Source organism: Canis aureus, chromosome 37, assembly GCF_053574225.1.
Source record: "Canis aureus isolate CA01 chromosome 37, VMU_Caureus_v.1.0, whole genome shotgun sequence".
Taxonomy (NCBI): Eukaryota; Metazoa; Chordata; class Mammalia; order Carnivora; family Canidae; genus Canis; species Canis aureus.
Window position 1 is genome coordinate 22,110,194 of NC_135647.1, and position 19,715 is coordinate 22,129,908.

Sequence of the window (19,715 nt, forward strand, 5' to 3'; positions counted from 1 at the left end):
CTACTAATTTATTTTGTATGGAATCATTTGACTGTTGGTGAATATTTTAGTCTTAAAAATCATTTCACTTGAGTTTGTTGAAAATACGTTTTGAAATTAGATGCTCTGGTATTCACTATTCTTTCCCTTTGTGATAGGTTAGCTTAAAAATATTTTTTAAAAGTTCTGGTGATGTAAACTTCTAAGGAGTGGTTACTATATGCATATACACTTATTGAGCAGGCAGGTATGGTGAAGATGTCAAAGACATAATATAAAAGATGGTTATTGGGACGCCTGAGTGGCTTGGTGGATTGAGTGTCTGCCTTCAGTTCAGGTCATGATCTCAGGGTTCAAGCCCCCCATTAAGAAGCCTGTTTCTCCCTCACTCCTCACCCCTGCTTGCTCTCTCTCAAATAAATATAATCTTTAAAAAAAGAAAAAAAGATGACTAGTGTCCTTAGGTAGTGTACAACCTTGGAGAAATAAGACTTAGAGAAATGGGAATGTAAATCACACACAAAAAATGTAAGTAATAATTAAAACCCATGATTCTCAGGCATTTTTAAGAACTCGATAAACTAATTCTGAAGTCCATTGGGGAACTGAAGCTCCTCTTCGCTGACTCATGGGGCAACTCTTAGTGGAGGCTCCCTACAGGCAGGTAGGCTGGAGGTGCAGGTACAGGATAAAATTTTTTGGCAACTTAACATGGAAACCATTTGCTCACCTTGCCTTCATTTCTACCTGTCCTGGGTCAGCAAGAGAGAGTGCCCCAATGAGCAAGAGAGCACAGCGAGACGGTACCACGGGAATATGTATTATTCATACTCAGGCTCCTGCCAGCGGCTTACAGCAGGTTGCCAACTGGGTGCTGCTGGCCTTGGGGGTGGAGGCACATCCACGCTTCCAAGCAAGCAAAGCAAAAAGAGTTTGGATTGCAAACTCTGGATTGTCCATGGATCACAACAGTGATGAGCATCATCAAGGTAGGGAGAGGAACGATATGGCTGTGAAAAAAGAGCCAGTTGAAAAGCAAGCAGAAGGCACAGGGTGCATTGCAAAAAGTGAATCAGCTCAAAGAAGAGAATGAATGGTTGGAAGCAAAAATTAAACTGCTGACTAAGGAATTAAGTGTACTGAAAGATTTTTTTCCTTTTTAAAAATGATTTTATTTATTTATTCATGAGAGACACAGAGAGAGACAGAGACACAGGCAGAGGGAGAAGCAGGCTTCATGCAAGGAGCCCGATGTGGGACTCGATCTCAGGACCTTGGGATTACGCCCTGAGCCAAAGGCAGATGCTCAACCACTGAGCCACCCAGGTGCCCCTGAAAGATTTGTTTCTTGAGCATGCACACAACCTTGCAGATAAGGTACAATCCACTAGCACTGAAAACACAACAACCTCTGATAATGCAAGACAGTAGACCTCACTCCTTTCAAACCTCACAACTTTGGTATGAATATTAAATGTGTGACTACCTACCTACACGCCTCGTATCAATAGCTGAATACCGTCCTGTTCCATTATTCAAAGGTCCATTGAAGGTTTTTTTCTAGGATCTGCACTGAAGAGTTGATTAGCTAAAAATGTTAGCCATGTGATTTAAGATCCAGTTTTAAATGACAGGGATTTTTTTTTTTTTTTTTTTTTGTGGGGATAAAACAAATTTCTAACATACATGGAAAAAAAAAGTCTTGGACCTTGATGTTCTTCATGAATCCTCACTTCCCAAGGAAAATAAAATAAAATATAAATAAAATAAAATAAAATAAAACAAAACAAAACAAAATAAAGTAAAAAATAAAATAAAATGAAGTAAAATAATCAAGTTCATTAGGAAGAAAAATGGATAAGAAAGAAAAATAAAGAAAAAGAAAAAATAAAAAAGCATAACAAATAGTGATTGAGAGGAGGGAGTGCTTATACTATGTTACCCAGAAGAACTATAAAAACATTGCCATTATAAAAAATCTGCAATAATTTAGGATTGAAAAAAGATAATAGAAACAGATCCAAGAATATGTGTGTGTGTGTATATGTAAGTATTCAATATATGATAAAATTGGCATTTTAAATTGCTGGAAGAAGATAATATTGAATATTGATAAATTCTTTGGAAATAATAAGGACAGATGCTTCATCGTATATATTAAAATAAATCCCAGACACACCAGACGTTAAATATAAAAATGAATAGAAAAAAATGTAGATGAATATTTATGTCATCTTTGGTGTAGGAAAGGTCTTTTAAAACAGCACATTTAAAGATTATTAGATTTGGCTAATAAAAATCTTAAATGCATTTTATATAGCAAAAAGCCTAGGCAATTTTAACCTATCATGATAGAAAGAGTAGATCAGTGGTTGCCTGGGGCCAGGCGTGGAGGTGGGGACTGTCTGGAAAGGTGACAATTATCAGGTTCCTGAGAACAAGGGAGCTGTCTCCAGTGGGCAAGCACACCTCCAGTCAGTCCGTCTACACCTCCTAATCTTCCATCGGCCAAATCAAGTCCCATAGACAAAACAGACTTGAGGATGGGAGAAACAGACTCCACATCTTGACAAGAGAAAAATACTATGTGGGCAGGTTTTGCTCTCTGCCACATATTATTTAATAATAAACCTCAGAAACCATGTAAATGTTCAACAATAGGGACATGGTCAAATAAAATATAATCCAACCATGCAATGGGCAATGTGTGGTATTTTTTTTTTTTTTGAAGGGGAGGGGGCAGAGGTGGGAAGAGAATCTTAAGCAGGCTCTGTCCCAGCCCAGCCCCATCTCACAACCCTGAGATCACGAACTGAGCCAAAATCCAGAGTTGGAGGCTTACCCCAAGAAACCACCCAGGTACCCCATAATGTGTGGTATTATAGGAAAAATTTTGATATGGAAAGATCCCTTATGAAAGCACAAAACAAAATATGCTGCATAAAACCACTTCAATGAAAAAAAAAAGCATTGAAAAAATGACTGGAGGGACAAAATTTTAAGTATTGTCACCCCATGTCTGAATAGAAGGGATATGGAGATATGTTTCCTTATCCTTTCCAGTTTTCTAGATTTTCTAATAGAGCACATGAAGTAGTAGAGTGTGGTAATTAAAGGATAGGTTGATCTGTCTCAGGGCGCAGCTCTGCCTCTTATTACCTGTAGGACCATCAATAAGTTACTGACACTCTTCAGGTTCTTTTATCTATGAAACGGGGGCTACCATAATGCCCACCTTGCAAAGTTGTCATGACAATTAAATGAGATATTTCATACATGGGGCTTCACACATGGCCAGACACATAATAGCTCCCCAAGAAATGGCAGATAAGCAATTCATTGTTTTTATAATTAAAGAAGAGTAATAATAAATATTGGTTTTAAACTATAGCTTGCAAGACACAAATTTATAATAGCGTTTGCATTTCCTTAGTGACTGATTGAGGAAATACATGGCAAAGGGGGTCAGTAACTTTTAGAAACGTTTCCTGGTACATTTGTATTTTTTTATTCCCATTAATACCAACATGAAAAATCACAGTACATATAACATGTGAGAAATATTTACCAAATCCACAGATGAGGTGTGCTGTGCAAAGGGATTTGAAGCCCTGCCAATGATTTTTGTCTTGCAGGTTGGAAGCCAATTATTTGAGACAACAAAAGAAAAGATGCAACAAAGCAGAGCCTGGTCAATTGCCAATTAAAACGTCCAGGCGGCAAACGGATAACGCTGGTAGTCTAATATTTTTTAGACTCCCTAAGATTTTTCCTCCATTGCAAATGGCACCAGAAATCTTTATGACCCCCCGAAATATGACAGGCCACACTTTGGTCTTCCTTTTGTCCTTCCTCGGTTCAGACCCGCCGTCCTCAGGGGCTCCTAGGAAGCACAGACCTCGAAGGTCCATGCTCTCTGGGTGCTGTTTATTATTATTTTTTTAATCTCACATGGGACTTTGAGAGTTTGATCACTACAGAGTCCACAGCAAATATCCCACCTTATTTTGTCCCCAGTATTCTTGCAAATGCCCTTTACTCCCCAAATCACATGAAAGGAAAACCAAACACCGTCGTGTGTGAGATGCACGTCCCTTTCAACGCTCCGTTCAAAGAGAGTGTGTTGACACCAGTGCCACCTCGGAAGCACCTGAGAAAGCAGGACTGTCCTTGGTGATAGGGACACTCAGCTGTGGAAGTGGGACCCCAGCCCCTCCTAACTTTCAGGTACCACCTCTGAGATTATTCCAGAAGTTTTCTTCTTGCTGCGCCAAAACGTTACTCCCCTCTCTTTTCTCCAGATGAATCTGATAAAATTTTATTATTTTCCCTCTCGACCTTATCATGCTGACCAGAAGAGGCCACGCTTTTGTTTCCTTTCACAGAGGGCTGTCCATCATTTCGATTGACTGAGCTACCTCTACCTGGACCTTCTGGAGCACCATGGAAACCGTCAACGCACTTAATGCAATCACTATCATGTCAGCTAAGCCGGGTAGGGGTTACTCTTTTCCTGATTTTGGTCATAGTCATTGAGGAAGTCGCTTCAGGAAAGGCTCCGCAGGACCCCAAGGTCCTCTTCTTAGCAGGAAACCCAATCTTGCGTCAAGACATGGGCAATAAGACCTGGAGTAATAAGACCAGCTTCACCTGATGCCTGGTTGCTTCATCCTGCTGGCTCCTGCCCCCACCGGATCGCCCTCTCATTGGCGTTACTCTGACCCCTGGGAAGCACATGCTGCCTTATTCCTTGTGCCTTGGTCTAGCACCTTCCCTCTGCGCTCACCCTCCGGAGTCCTAGGAACACAGGAAGAAGCATCCTAGGGCAATCGCCCAGTTTCTGCAGGGAAATGCCTGTCTCTGTGCAATCGGCGTGCCTTAGGCTTTGGCAATCCTTGGGTGTCGATGAGATCCTGCTGCACAGCCCCCAACACTCGGCTCTGCACAGCTCCGGCCTGTCTTCCACAATCCTCCCCACCCCACATGTGTGCAAGGCTCCCAGAACGGCTTCCACGGATGCTTGAAGTAGCTCTGATGGGCACTCACGGCCGGCCCAGTAGGGAACTCCGTCGGGCCCCTGTAATGCCAACGATCACAGCCACTGGCTCCCTGACAGTCCTTGGAGATGTCGCTCCCACTGAACTGGAATTCAGGTCCACTGCCAGGGTGGAGCCAGGGACCCGGTTCTGCCCCCACCTTGCAGCTGTTGGAGCCGACTGGGGGCTGTGGCCGATGCCACCATGACCACCCGTGAAACCTGCTGACCACGCTGGTGCTGCTGTCAGCTGTACCAGGGCTGGGTGGCCGAGCTCCCACTGTCCCATAGAGCAGTGGCTTCCGTTTAGCTCTCTGTCCCTACTGGCCTTACGGCACATCTTTATTAACGTACCCTGGTTCTGGATGGCCAAGGGAGACACCGACGTGTACCATACAAAAATTCTCTGTGTCCCAGACTGTAAGTGCATGCTGCTACAACTCTGTAGGCTCAGATAAACCTGAAGCCATCTCCCTCCGGATACATCAGGGCATCAGGGTGGCCGGGTGAGGTCGGATTCCAGCATACGGGATGTACCATGACTAAAACCAACCCTCTTCCCTGATCTTCATGCTTTGGAGCTGTATAAGGTTCTAGACTCCCAGGGTCATCCTATGCAATTTGTATGTTATGCGTTGCACAAATCCAAAAAGAGATTAAAAAGTAAACGGTGCCCCTGAGAGATGTTCAGTGCACAACCTATACAACTGTTCACAGTGGTCTTAATGCCTTCCTAATGACAAACTGAGCTCCCCCGGGCTCTGCTGTCCTCACTACCATATGGCCCAGTGCTCAGACCTACTTTTCAATCCTTGATCCTCAAGAGGGTCAGAGATCCACTTTCTTCCCACCCCTCCTCCATTTCCAGGGTACTAATTAGCTTTTATAAAAACATGCAACAGCAAAGAGACGCTGCCAGAACCCCACTCACAAAGCATCTGAACCCCAACCAGTGTCCTTGCAAAGTAACCTCTTCCACTCCTAAGAGCCTCCTAGCTCTTCAGATGCTCAGTTAATTGTGAAGAGAGGAGTCCAGTAAATCTTGACAATGAGTAAGTGTTCCTCCTACCAGAATCCCTGCCAAGTAGCCTGGAACAGGAAATAGAGTCATCACTAGGGTCACAGCCCCCGTTTTCTCTTGACGTCAGCATTCTCTTCTGCTACTCCCTGGATAGAGACCATCTGTCGCAACTCCCTCCCCCGGCTGTGTCTCCTTTTGTCACTGCTCTAAGGACTGTGAGTGAGAATCTGAGAATAGCCGGGGCCTCTTTCCTTCCCTGCGGCTCTACCCGGGCTTTGTGCCTCAGTGGCCCAGGCCATCTCTGGCCACCTTGGACTGTATGCCCACAAGGCAGGTGGCTTCCCTTAGGCTACCGCACCTTTGTTTGACCAGAGTCGTGGCTGGGCCGCCTTCAGAAATGGGAGACTCCAAAGGGTTAAGGACTCAGCAACCGCAGCTATTCCCAGCACAGTGCGTGGCGCCCGTGGAGAAGGGACTTGAAAGAATTTACGAGGCTGCTCAGACACACAGGCTGAAAATGCTGGAGAACAATTACATCTATATATAGAAGTGACCCGGGCCCACCCCTGGCCGCAGGCTTTGATACCGTCCTTTGGGGCATTTTGAAGTGCCAGGCTGCTTTCATCACTTAGTGCAGCTAAAATGTTCGAGCCGCTTTAAAAGCACCAGCCGGGTACCTCACTGCGATCTTGTCTGATTTCGGGGCAGCAACAATTAGATGATAACCCGGCCCCAGGTCCCTAAGGCGCAGGGGGGCACGTTCCAGGCTCGGCTCTTCCTCTCTGGGCTGTGGGATCCCACGAGTCACTTAACCCGTCAGGTCTCTGTTTGCTCACATCTAACATGAAAGGACTGGATTAGCAGAGGAGAGAAAACTGGCTTTGGGAGGCCGGCAGGCTGGGGTTTCACCCCAACTCCCATCACTCGCCTGCCAGTCAGATTGTTGGGTGCTGAGCTGGCTTCTCTCCAGCGGAGCAGGGAGGCTCACACCCCCGACTGGGAGAGGATTTCCCGGGGCAAGTGATGGGCCAGACGCAGCTGGGTGCTCAGGCTGTGCCAGCTCTCTCCTCGCTGTCTGAAGACTGTGTCCAGCTTTGCTAAAATCTGGATTTGGAGTTAAACAAACCAACCAACCTGGATTTAAGTCTCATTGGTCTCCGTGTGTGCAAGTCTCTGAGCCTCAGTTTCCATATCTGTGTAATGGTATCATCACCAGTAGCATCAGATGGAACAGTGCACATGGAACGTCTTGAAAACATTAAAGTTGTACACGTCAGAGTAGGGGGTACCTTCTCCAGGGTGCACCTGGCTGCAATCGTCCTTTGCCCCCACACCCCTTTTGCTGCTCCCCCCTCCCCAAGCAGCAGATCCGGGTGGGATATGCCTTCTCACACTGTTCTCTCGTACGTTGTCACTTCTCAGCCTGCCTTCTCAGCGAGGCGTTCTAGAAACACTAGGCCAATCACCACCCATCCTAGGAGACTCCCCGTTGTCAGGTGAATAAGCTTCTAGGGTTTTTCCCTTACCTCGGGCGCCGCGGTGATGAGGGTGGCAGCCAGCGTGGCTCCAACATAAACAGATGATCCTCCTGTCGGAATTCCAGCCGGTTGGGTACTCAGGCTTCTGCGTAATGAAGAACTTGGTATAAAAACAGCACAATCTGCTCACTGACTTTCGGGGAAGGGGGGGAGGGAAGGAGGGCATCTTTCATTTCCCAGATTTCCCTCCCAGGCCTCTTAGAGCCTCATTACTCCCGACCACACATGCTCCAGGATGAGAGCCACACACCTTGCATTCACCCTCACTTCTCTCCGCCCCTGTCTCCCCCTCCCTGCCACGGAAATCCCGTGGATTTTCCTCAAGCCTCTCCCGTGACAGCCAGTACCCCTTTCAGACCTATGGCTCGGCAGCCAGGAGCTTGACACCCAGCACTCTGGGTACCTGGGTACACATTCTTATAAATGCCTAATTTCAGGATAATAGACACAGCAGACAGATGACCAGGAAGGCATTTAATCAGATTGAGTAGACTTTGAAAATGGTTTTTCCCTGCTGGGATCTAGATGGAATATTGGGTGTTTATATTGAAGCAATAACATTTTACAGTTGTAACAGCCCCTGGTGAAAGTGTGCTATGAATTTTCTTAGAGGCCAAAAAAAAAAAAAATCTACAAAATGACAATGTTCCCTGGATATTTATGAAAGTCTGTATGAATTATTCCATCCAGTCTTCACAGAAATGGTTTCTTGTCTCCACTAAAGAATGGCTCACACTCGCCAATGTACCTTTTTATTTTAGTTTTACTGGCAAGCAAAGAGAATGGCTGATGTACAGGGGACATGGCGACATGGGACACCCTCTCCCTGGGAGTTTCAGTTCGGGGGTGGTGGTGGGTAAGGGCAAAGGGCTGCCTCAGCAACGGCTCCTCTTAAAAAGCTAAAGGCATTTCCCCTATAGAGAGTGATGCCACAGGAGGCCCCTGCTCCTGGGCCAGTCTGGGCACTTCAGTTTAAGAGCCATTCCACAAACTGGAGCATGGATTGGGGGTGGGGCCAGACGAGGGCAGACAGTCTGGAACCTGCCTCAGTGGTGGGGACTGGGGCGGTCCCCTCAAAGGAAAGAAGTGTTGGGTCACCCAGCAGTTGCCCAGAAACAGAGGCCCTGCTTGGAGTTCCTCTAAGTAAATGGTGGCCAGTGGGTGGTCATTCACAACGAAGCCCACTTGGGATAAAGAACCTCCAAAGGGGGAAGCCAGTTTGGTAGAGTTATAGGTTTGTGCTTCAGGAGGGGTCCTGCTTCAAAGGAGCTCTTCCTGGGGTTGATTCAGTGTCTCTCTCATTCTGGCAGCAGGTACGAGGATCTTTAGTCCCCACCCACCCACTCCTGCTACTCTTGGGCTTGTGGGATTCCTGGGAAGTTGGACAAGCTTGGTGCCAGGCACCTAGAGATACCCCCTCATTGGATACTCAGTGGGCAGGTCCCCCTGCCCTCACCAGAGGCCCTCCTAGCACCTGGCAGGGGGGTCTGTGGCTTAAATCTGGGGATAGCAGGCAGTGTGGACGCTGCGATTGGGTGAAAGGGGAGCGATGCCCCACACCCAGCTCACGTGACCCTTTGTTGATGCACATGGAGCTCTTGGCTGATGGGAATGATTGTTATTCACCCAGAAAGAGCTTTTATTCTTGCATCCTGGCTTTGAGGACATTTGCTCTCCTGTACAGCTCCTTGACCCCTTGCAGACCACAGCCCTGGGAACTCAGGCCTGGGATCTACCTCTAGGCCATAGGACCAGCCGAGCCAGACTTCAGCCCAAGGCCTAGTGTTTTCAAATACGCCCCCATAGAGCTCTGGGGTGCCCAGGAGGAGCCTCAAGGCCCAGAAAGGGGAGCGAGAGACTGACTGGGCTTCGGATCCAGCATCCCCTCTGCACTGAATCACCAGAGCTCCCCTGATGTGGGTTGTCTCCACAGCTGTGGCTGCAGGATTCCACGTGAGGTTTTGTTCGAGAGTAAAAAGGGGCCCCTTTGCTAAAGGAAATGACCAAAGCTTGAGAGACCCAGGGATTAAGAACATGGATAGCAGCTTGAATTCTGGCTCTCCTACCTATTAGCTGAGTGGCTGCTCTGTGCCTCAGTTTATTTGTCTATAAAATGGGGATGTTATCAGTCCCTTTCTCACAGGTTGTTGTGAGGGTTTGATGAGTTACTGCACACACACTGCTCTGAAAGCACCCAGCAAGCTCTGACTGAGGGCCAATTGTCACTGTCACCATTACTCCAGATGACGAGCCACCGTGGGGCTTTAAGGGGGGCAATCTTTTTTTTTTTTTTATATTTAATCTATTTTGGTTATTTTTTTTTCTTTTTTAATTTATTTTTTATTGGTGTTCAATTTACTAACATACAGAATAACCCCCAGTGCCCGTCACCCATTCACTCCCAACCCCCGCCCTCCTCCCCTTCTACCACCCCTAGTTCGTTTCCCAGAGTTAGCAGTCTTTACGTTATTAAGGGGGGCAATCTTAAGATTAAATCTGTGTTTAAAAATCTTTCTCTGACAGTATGTTGCAAAGTGATCGCAGTCTTCTCCATGGAAAGGGGCTTGAGGCAGTAGCTACTGAAATGAAGGAGGGCTGAGAATGTTAAGGAGCCCTGGCAGGATCAGATGACTCATTGGCTGTTGGGGAGCCTCAGGGGAGAAGGAGTTGGGGGGACACCCATTCTACCTCAGGTACTCAAGCTCTGGATGTTTAGGAAGAGAGGAGGACTTATGGGACCATTGTGGCCATGAGATGCTGCAATTGCTGGTGCAGGTGGCCATCTGGGCTGGTGAATCCCAGGATCTGGAGCAAGACTGGGGTTGCACAGAGAGCAGTAGGGATTATCAGGTTGAAGTAATTGAGGTTGTGAGCGTGCAGGAGGTCAGCAAGGGGGCGGGGGGAGAAGATGGAGGATGAGTAGGGATTGCCAAGGACTGAATCCAGCAGGACATTGAGAAGAGCTGCCGGTGAGTCAGAGGCAGGTCAGTACCTACGGAGCCCTCATCTGGTCCCCATAATTGGTTGGACACCTGCAGCTGCTGTCAGGGCTGGTGCCCCCCTTGAGCCAGGCAGGCCTGGGGACAAACACACAGGTGACCCTGACAGGCTCTCACTAGGGCATCCCCTCAGGTGGTCTAAAGAGGACAGGAGTCTGGTCAGAGTGCATGGAAATGGGGTCTGTGTTCAGCCCCCACAGCAGCTGGTGTGAAATAGAATCACTCGCCACGAGCCATCTGCAGTGTATTCCCCGAACACAGCCAAAATAAAATCTGCAGGGAAGTTGGGAGGATGTTAAATTAAGTAGGTGGCAGACACTATTTGATGACGCTCCATCTAAGTGACAGCTTAGTATGCAGTAGAGGTGGGATGAGCAGGTGGCTGTGGGAGAACTCAGGGTGGGGGCTGAGTTTCTACATCCAAGTGAACAGGAACATACCCAGATCAGCCCTGCGGCTGTAAACTCCCATTTCTGGGAGCCCATGGCCCCAAATCTGGTGCTGGGGATGCAGTGGGCGTATAGCAAATGTTCACAGAACTGGACTGAATAGACACTGCAGGCAACATTCAAATTCCTCTTGCTTCACTTCCCCTAGACCTGTCATGTGGAAGGACTTTTTTTTTTTTTTTTGCCTGAGGTATGTGAGTGAACGGTGCCTCAATTCTCTGCATTATTCTCCTAGCTAGTGCCATACTTTGGATTTGCTTTTTAGCCTAGAGAAGAGTTCGTTGGAGGAAAATCTCTGAAAATGCAGCAATGGGGCTCATCAGAGCCATTGTCAAGATCCATTTCCCTGGAGAGGATGAGGAAGAAAGGCCAGATAAATGTTACATTTCTCAAGCTCAAGTGTTTGGGGGAAGAGTTATTGGTTCCTGGGTTCCTGGAAGCAGACATTGGGCTCAATTGTATTCACAGGCCATGTTGCTATCAATGGTGTCCCTTGGCACCATATTCTCAATGGAAAAACAGCCCATAGTTGACTATTCACATGGCCTATCATCCTGAAGCCCAGTGTTCCTCCATTTTCTGCCTGCTTTCAGAAGGAAAGACAATCAGGAGTGGATTTCTCAATACTTCAGCACCACCATTAATGGTTAATCCATACAGGAAAATTTTGTTGTAGAAAATCTGCAATTAAGAGTTAAAAATAGAGCTGCCCTATGACTCAGCAATTGCACTGCTGGGGATTTACCCCAAAGATGCAGATGCAGTGAAACGCCGGGACACCTGCACCCCGATGTTTCTAGCAGCAATGGCCACAATAGCCAAACTGTGGAAGGAGCCTCGGTGTCCATCGACAGATGATGGATAAAGAAGCTGTGGTCTATGTATACAATGGAATATTCCTCAGCCATCAGAAACGACGGATACCCACCATTTGCTTCGACGTGGATGGACCTGGAGGGTATGATGCTGAGTGAAATAAGTCAATCGGAGAAGGACAATCATCATATGGTCTCATTCATTTGGGGAATATAAAAAATAGTGAAAGGGAATAAAGGGGAAAGGAGAGAAAATGAGTGGGAAATATCAGAAAGGGAGACAGAACATGAGAGACTCCTAACTCTGGGAAATGAACTAGGGATGGTGGAAGGGGAGGTGGGCGGAGGGTGGGGGTGATTGGATGATGGGCACTGAGGGGGGCACTTGACGGGTTGAGCACTGGGTGTTATTCTATATGTTGGCAAATTGAACACCAATAAAAAATAAATTTATAAAAAAAATCTGCAATTGCATGTTGGAGGCAAGGAATATAGTAAATCCATGGGTTCATCCATTCCTTCCACCATTCGTTTGCTCATTCAGTAATCCAAAATGCTAGTGAACAGCTGGTATACCACAGTCATCAGAAATAGAAATGAAGGAGGTAAAGCATCTGAAAGAACTGGGGAGCCGCAGGGTAAAATATGTACACGTATTTGTAGTACAATGTAGTTAAGAATAGGGCCTGGGTACTGTGTAAGTATCAGTAGAATGTAAGCTCCACGAAGACGGGATCTCAGTGTCTGTCTCGTCCACTAAAGACTACAGCAGACCGGTACTTGGTGTGTTTTGCCACAGGATCCTGCTATTGAATCCTTCTGTTGCTAAGATATTCACATATTTGATTTTAAGCTTTTAGCATTTTGTAATGATTTAAATATATATTGATGCAATAATCCAGATGAAATAACTTTGGGGCTTTTCATGGCTGGGGGAGAGGGGATGAGGCAGATCGGTGAGGAAGAGTATTGCTATAATAATTCTGAAAGTTTCAGCATGAATAGAGACTATTTACCACTTAGACCTGGAAAGGAGAAGGAGGATTATATTAAAAAAAAAATTCAGTAGCAATTAAAACATAATGAATTGCATAAGAATATATAATTTGTATTATTTTCAAATCACTCCATTGTGTAGCTATATCTACATAATATAATTAAACAATATTTAGTACTAATTTATGATGTTGCTTTTTAAAAAGAAATGCCGTCTCCTATGTTAGCAAAAGCACAATTGTGCCAAAGTAGAATTGTCATTACAATACTAATGATTTGTGAGTACTTACTGGGCACCAAACTCTACTGTGGCACACTCATTTCATTTTCTCAACAACTCTTTGAGATCTGCGCTATTATGATCCCCACTATTGCAACAAGTCACACTGATCATAAGTGGGGGGATCCAAGAAATCAAGCCCAGTTTAGTGCCTGAGCCAAACTCATCATGACTGCTCTCTACTGTTCTCTACTGAAGATATTTAAAGTATTTTAAAAGTATTTACCTTGTGGAAGAAATGCCTTGCATGGGTCAGGGTTGTATCTTCCAACATTTGAAGGGTCATTTTAAAAGACATCATCTTCCCACCATTTTACTTTTATGGTTAAAGTTTTTGTTTTTTGAGATCTACTTCATTCTTATTATGTGCAATCCTGGTGGTACTGTTAATCAAAAGGCCCTCTGTTCCCCAAACCAAAGGGTGACATTCAAGCTGAACTGGCTACCTTGGCCCTCTCTGGGCAACTCCCATAGGTGAACAGAATGAGTCACCCGGAGAGGGAACATGGTTATATCTGACCCATGGGGCCTGAGGAGCTGTCCAGTGGTTTTGAGTATTGAGATCCTCAGAGAGCTGACTTTTAGTCACTCAACTCTATGAGCTAATGCAGCTTGCATTTAGAGCTGGTTAACTGAGTTGGTTACTGCTGGAGGTAATCCAGGAATGCGAACTTATTTCTCCTTGGGAAGAGGAGGTGTCAAACTTTTCCATACGGTTCCAGCAGGACCAACTAGAAGCAATGAGCTATGCATTGCTGAAGGTTGCTTTTGATTCAGAATTGGGGGGCAAGTCTAACAATGGAAAAAGTAGCCTTGAGACGGAAATCCTGTCACTGGAGAAGTTCTACCAGAAATTGGTGTAGCAGAAGGGAATTCCCCCTTGGGTGGGAGTTTGGACTAAAAGACCTCAACACTCTTTTTTAGAAATGAGGGTCTATAATTCTCTATGTGTTTTCTCAATCCTCACTATACCTGAGAATGATCTAAGTACAACTTCCCTTACCCTCCCCATGTCTTCACAGAAGCACCTTTCATCCATCAACATACAGTGACATGATATTTATTGATTTACCCTTATCAGGCACTATTTTAAGTGCTTTGTATCTTCTAAATACTTCAACATTCATAACCACCTATGCGATTTGTATTACTATTGTTCTCATTAAATGGGGAGACTAAGGCACAAGAAGTTAAGTAAGTACCTAAGGCTACAGAACTAGTAAGTAACAAAGTAAATATTAAAACTTGGGCAGTGTCATGCCCTTGACCTTTAAGCGGTGGAGCAGATGCTGTAATGGTAAGGCTGTGTTATTTCCAGGCATAACTTAACAAAGATAATACTCAGACCCACTTCATCCACGACAGTATTAGAATCCTTACGTCTTCAGGATGGGCATCACACATGATTAATAATTCACCATTAGTACAAATTGATGGTCCTTGCCTAAAGTTGAGGAGTGGGAGGTGAGGTTGGGGGTGTGGTGGGCTGGAGCTGATTGTGCACACGTCTTCTCAATTCTGTGTCCAGTGACTTCATGGAGAGAATATTTACACCAAGAAAATTGGCAAATGCTATAAATAGTTGTGCAATGGAAAAAGATATTTTTCTTAAAAATATAGGCAGAATAGCTGTGTCATGTATTGATCTGACCTTCAGCTATCCAAGGTAAAAGGCTTCCTTTCACATCTCCTCCTTGAGGCATTCCCCCCTTTCCTATCCTCTGGACAGTCACTCCTCTTGTCAGGCGGCTGGTGGCTCACTGCCCAGTTAAGGCACATGCACAGTGCCCTGCACCCAGCTTATCTCAGCAAACCTTGGAGGAGGCTCTCTCTAGAGATGGATCTTTTTATAGCCACAAAGAGCGATGTGGTGAAATGGGGTTTGTTGCTGAGCTGTGACTCAGGAGCTTTGGGTTCAATTCTGGAACTCCTGCTAATGTGTTGAGTGACCTTAGGTGAGCTAAAGACCCACTGTGGGTCAGTTTCCTCCTTAGCAGAGTAGAAGCATCAACACTCACTATTCCAGAATGCATAGAGAATAAAATGTGCCCCATAGAGCAGTCTACTTGTGTAAAATATTTGAAGGGTTATTTTACTGTAAAATCCAACTGAGCCCAGTGACGAGGCTCCAGCAGATAGGGTCTGGAGGTCACTTGTTGGTCTATGTCTTGAAAGGGGAGAAGTGGGGGTGAGACAAACAGGAAGGGATAGGAACAAGGAAGGATCCATAAGGAAGAGGATGCTTTAAGGGACTGATAGCACAGATGCCTAGAATATGGACTGATAGAGGTCATTCTGACTCCTCAATTGCATTATGATGAATTAGTTTCCCTGGACTCCCTGACCAGAGAAAGTGACCTTCTTGCTCCAGACAGCTAATGCACAGATGTACCCAAGGATTACAATAAGCCTCGATGAGCCTATTTGTGCCCATATCCATTCCCACCTTCCCCTTCTCAGCTGTGTGCAGAGAGAACTGCAATCCCCAGCACCCAGGTAGGTGTATCAATGAGAACAAGCAAGAAATTAGAAGGTGAGAGGGGAGGAGCCAGACCCATTCTCCCTCTCTCTCTGCTTCCTGTGGTACCTTGGTCAGTGGCTGCATCCCTTCCAGTCTCCAGGCCCCACTGATCTTTCAAAATCTGAGAACTGGCCTCTTCCATCCCATTCTGGCTCCATCCCATCCCAGCTCTAAGGGTGGGAGAAGGTTCCTCTGGTTAGCCCATCCCAAGTGTGGTTCCCAGCTCTTCCATCCCTGTGTAAACAATTCCCTAAGTTAAATCTCCTCTGTTTGAAAGACCTATAGCAGTTCCTATTTCCTGGAAGATCTGAGTAAAGGACAGATGGTAAAATGAGTGTGGCTGATGAGTCTGTACAAATTCATTACCACTATGGGAAATAACTCCTTTCAGCTCTCACACATGTCCTACACATGGTAGGAACCCAACAAGTGTTCATGAAATGAATCAGGATCAAATGGCCTATTTTAAGTTTCTGTCTCTCAAGAGGTGCAATAAATTCCAGGTTCTGGGCTCTCCACAGCTGACTATTTTTTGTTATTCTCTTCTTCACATGATGGAATAAAAAAAAATATCAGGAGTTTCAAGTCCTCAGGTGCAACATACTCTTACTTTTCAAATTTCTGTCCATGCCAGATTTATTTTGTTCTAAGGGGCAGCACACAGGCATTTCAGGGTGCAATGAGGGAAAGGTTCACAGGGGAGAGGTGACATCATCAAAGACTGAGAAGCCTGGGAAAAGACCAAGCCACTTCTCCTGGGCACTTTGTGAAGCTCTTCTTCCTCTCTCCTTGATGCTTCCCTATCCTGGCAGTGAGAGACTGTCCATATGGATGACCGGCATGAATTCCCTTCTCCTCTGACTTCCAGCTGGGTGTGGTCAATGGGGGAGATCTGGCAGGAGATTGAAGTGAAGGAAGAACAATGAGTTGGGGGCAGTGGTGGGCTCCAGCCTGCTCACACCAACTCACTAGAGTGGACTGTGCATATCTCTTGCCAATTCTGCAGCCAGTGACCCCATTTTAATAGTTTGAAAAAGGTGATAGGGAAAGTATTTGTACCAGAAAATGGGTAAATATTACCAATTAAAAAAAATATATGTCCTGGAGAGCCAGCTAGTGAACATTGACCAGTATGCCATTGGGCTGGAGTATTTATTCTACTGGCTCCCCTCTTATGGAGCAGCTGCAGGCTGACCTTGACCAAAGGCCATTATCTTTGCCAAAGTCGTCCTCTCTATGCACTCCTCTCCTTCTGGGACTGCACTGTGTCTTGTGGTTTCCCAACATGCCCCCAGCTTTGTAAATAGCCCCCTACTGAACAATCTTCTGATTATCTTAAGCTGAGTAGGCCATTTGTTTCCTGCAATGATCATGGTCGATATAGTGAGTGAATAGATGAGTCATAACTTTACTGGCCAAGTCATACCTGGGTGTGAGGTGTGATGACTCGTCATACCCTCCAGTGTGACAGATCTAGAACTTGAGCCTACAAGTTCTGAGAAAACAACTTTCCCTCAGTATCTTTGCCCGTAATATCTCCTTTCCCCAGAAACCTCTCTAATTCCAGAACGTGGACAAAAAATCCTTTTCAAAAAGATGACTTTGGAAGCCCTCACACTCCACTGCAGACCCTGCGGAAGAATCCCACAACGTGGGGTCAGTGGTCTTGTTTTGGCAGCTGGTTCAGAGCGGAAGTCCCAAACCACTGGTTCCCAGCCATAGCTACACATTACAAACACCTGGGAGCTATAAACAATCTAATACTTGGCTCTCTCTCGTCCAGGTCAATTAAATCAGATTCTGATAGACACTAGCTATGTGAACTTGAGAAATAATCTCTCTAAGCAACTTTTCTCATCAGAAAGCATACCTATTTTACAGGATTTCTAGGAGGGTTATATGAAGAGTAAATAGTTCTTGGCATCGCCATCCTAATCCCGCATTGTCCCACATCCCAGTGCTGTCCTAGGACACAAAGTACAAAGTAGGTTAGTGGGGGGTCTAGACCATTAGGCTCCTCAGGAGTGGTCCCTGAATCCTAGCATCACTTGGGGACTTGCTAGAAACTCAGATCTTCCAGCCTCTTTCCAGATCCACTGATTCAGAAATTCTGGGGATGGTCCAGCAGTTGATGTTTTAGCAAATCTTCCAGATGATTCTGATCATGCTAAATCTGAAACTGAGCAATCTAGACATTCCTTTATCTGCTGGTGACTTGTGGAATTGTTAGCTGCACTCTTCTTCCCATTTTTGCCCAGGTTTGTCCTTTCAGTTGACTGGACTCTTCCACTCCATGGACACCCCAGGTTTTATATTTTCACAATGTGGTTCAAGACCACCCTGCTCCCAGCACCTTCCAGCAGCTTAGCAAGGGTTGTTTGGCTTGTCTTGGTTGGTTTCCATGTAACCAGGGATAGGACAAACACAGAGATGGATTCTCCTCCTCTAGAAAATCCAGAGCCATCATTTTGGGAAGAACTTACTTTCCTGTTTTGCTTTCAAAATAGCTATTTTGCTTTTGAAATTAGGAATAATGACTATTAATTCTCTTTCCTCATTACATGAGATCTTTTGGGATAAAGGTATATGACCTGAGAGTTAGAAGCATGGAAAGAATTTCTCCTTTAAGATCCTTGAGTATATGTGTGCATGTAGACACCTGGGTACATGCTTGTACATCTGGGGTTGGTGGGATAGATGATGGGATTTGAAGAGAGAGAAGAGGCAAGACTATCTCTTTGTAATAAGCGTATCCTCCCACCTCACAGTTCTGTGGAAAGGTCTGGTTTGGAAGTTTTGGACCAAGAAGGGTTAGAGCAGGAATGTGTTGCTATGGAGATTTCCCAGCCCAAGATCCTGGATTTCATCCAAGTGCTCATTTCTCAAGCATCAGAGGAAAGAGCCTCTCCTTGCCATTATGCAGTGCCCCCAAAGAAGATCCCAAACCAGAGGGAAGCTCTCCTTTCCCTGGCTGCCAGACAGAGCATGTTGTTGAGCTTTTAGGACCCCAACAGGAGAATTACCCTCCTGTTTGGTTAGATGTAAGTATCAGGCAAGTGTGACTATTGGCTTTGGAAAGAAACTGATTAGAGTTCTAATAGGAATCCAGTGTCCTTGGCTGGCAAGCTCTTGACCTTATAAAATGCCTCTTGCTTTTCCCTAAACTACATTCACTGTCCATCTGCATGAATTTTATTGATGATCCCCACATGCATATGAAAAGGATTCCAGGATTTAGAGGACCATCTTTTATGTAGTGGATGCACATTAGCTCATACCCTTGCTTAGTTACTAACCATGAAATCAATCCCTTGGCCACTCTTTATTTCATGGCATCTTCCAGGGGCAGACTTGGAAGCAGTAACTACAGGTGGTGCAAATGAGTGAAGTGCTCCACAGAATGAGTGTCTGAGAGCATAGAAGTTTCCCTCTGCTGGGCAGCCTGGTCGATCTCTGTTGTTGCCAGTAGTTCAGCCACAAGCTCTCTCTGATTGGTACATTTTAAGCTATGATGTGATAGATGGTGATGGTGTCCAAATGGAATTTGCAGATGGCCCTACAGCAGAACAGATGACGGAGACTCACTACTTGATGAAAAGTGCTCTGTCACTTTTATCGGTAGATAAAAATATGGCAGCAGCATTTTCACACCGTAGCACAAATGGGAAATAGAGAAGCCCATTACAAACTTATCATTCAGGTCTTGATACGCCAATTCACTCTTCAAATCTTTATCCGTGAAGATTCTTCACATGGTATCATTTTCTCTAAACGTTTTTACATCTTAAATATATAAATCTTCACACCGACCTCTGTGTCATTCATCATATCATTAGGATGATGATGATGATTATGGGGTAAATTAAGGACCATAATCATAAACCACATCTAGATATTTATGAATCACTGAGGTGAAACTACTTTATCGCTCTATATAAAACCCTTGTCAAATTCTATTTAAATGTGTTTTAAAAAGTAATGTTCTGGTACAAACTGAGATTTTTGTAACAGTAGTTAACTGAAAGCACTAGTGTCAGGAAAGAAACTGTTGCTATGGGGACCATCATAGGTAAATTTTGGCT

The 19,715-nt window shown here is 45.3% G+C and overlaps 1 pseudogene; it reads left to right on the top strand.

Annotated features, from left to right (window-relative positions):
• The first annotated feature begins 757 nt into the window (after window positions 1-757).
• LOC144306752 (CCAAT/enhancer-binding protein gamma-like) lies at window positions 758-1,410 on the top strand (annotated as a pseudogene).
• Window positions 1,411-19,715: the final 18,305 nt, after the last annotated feature.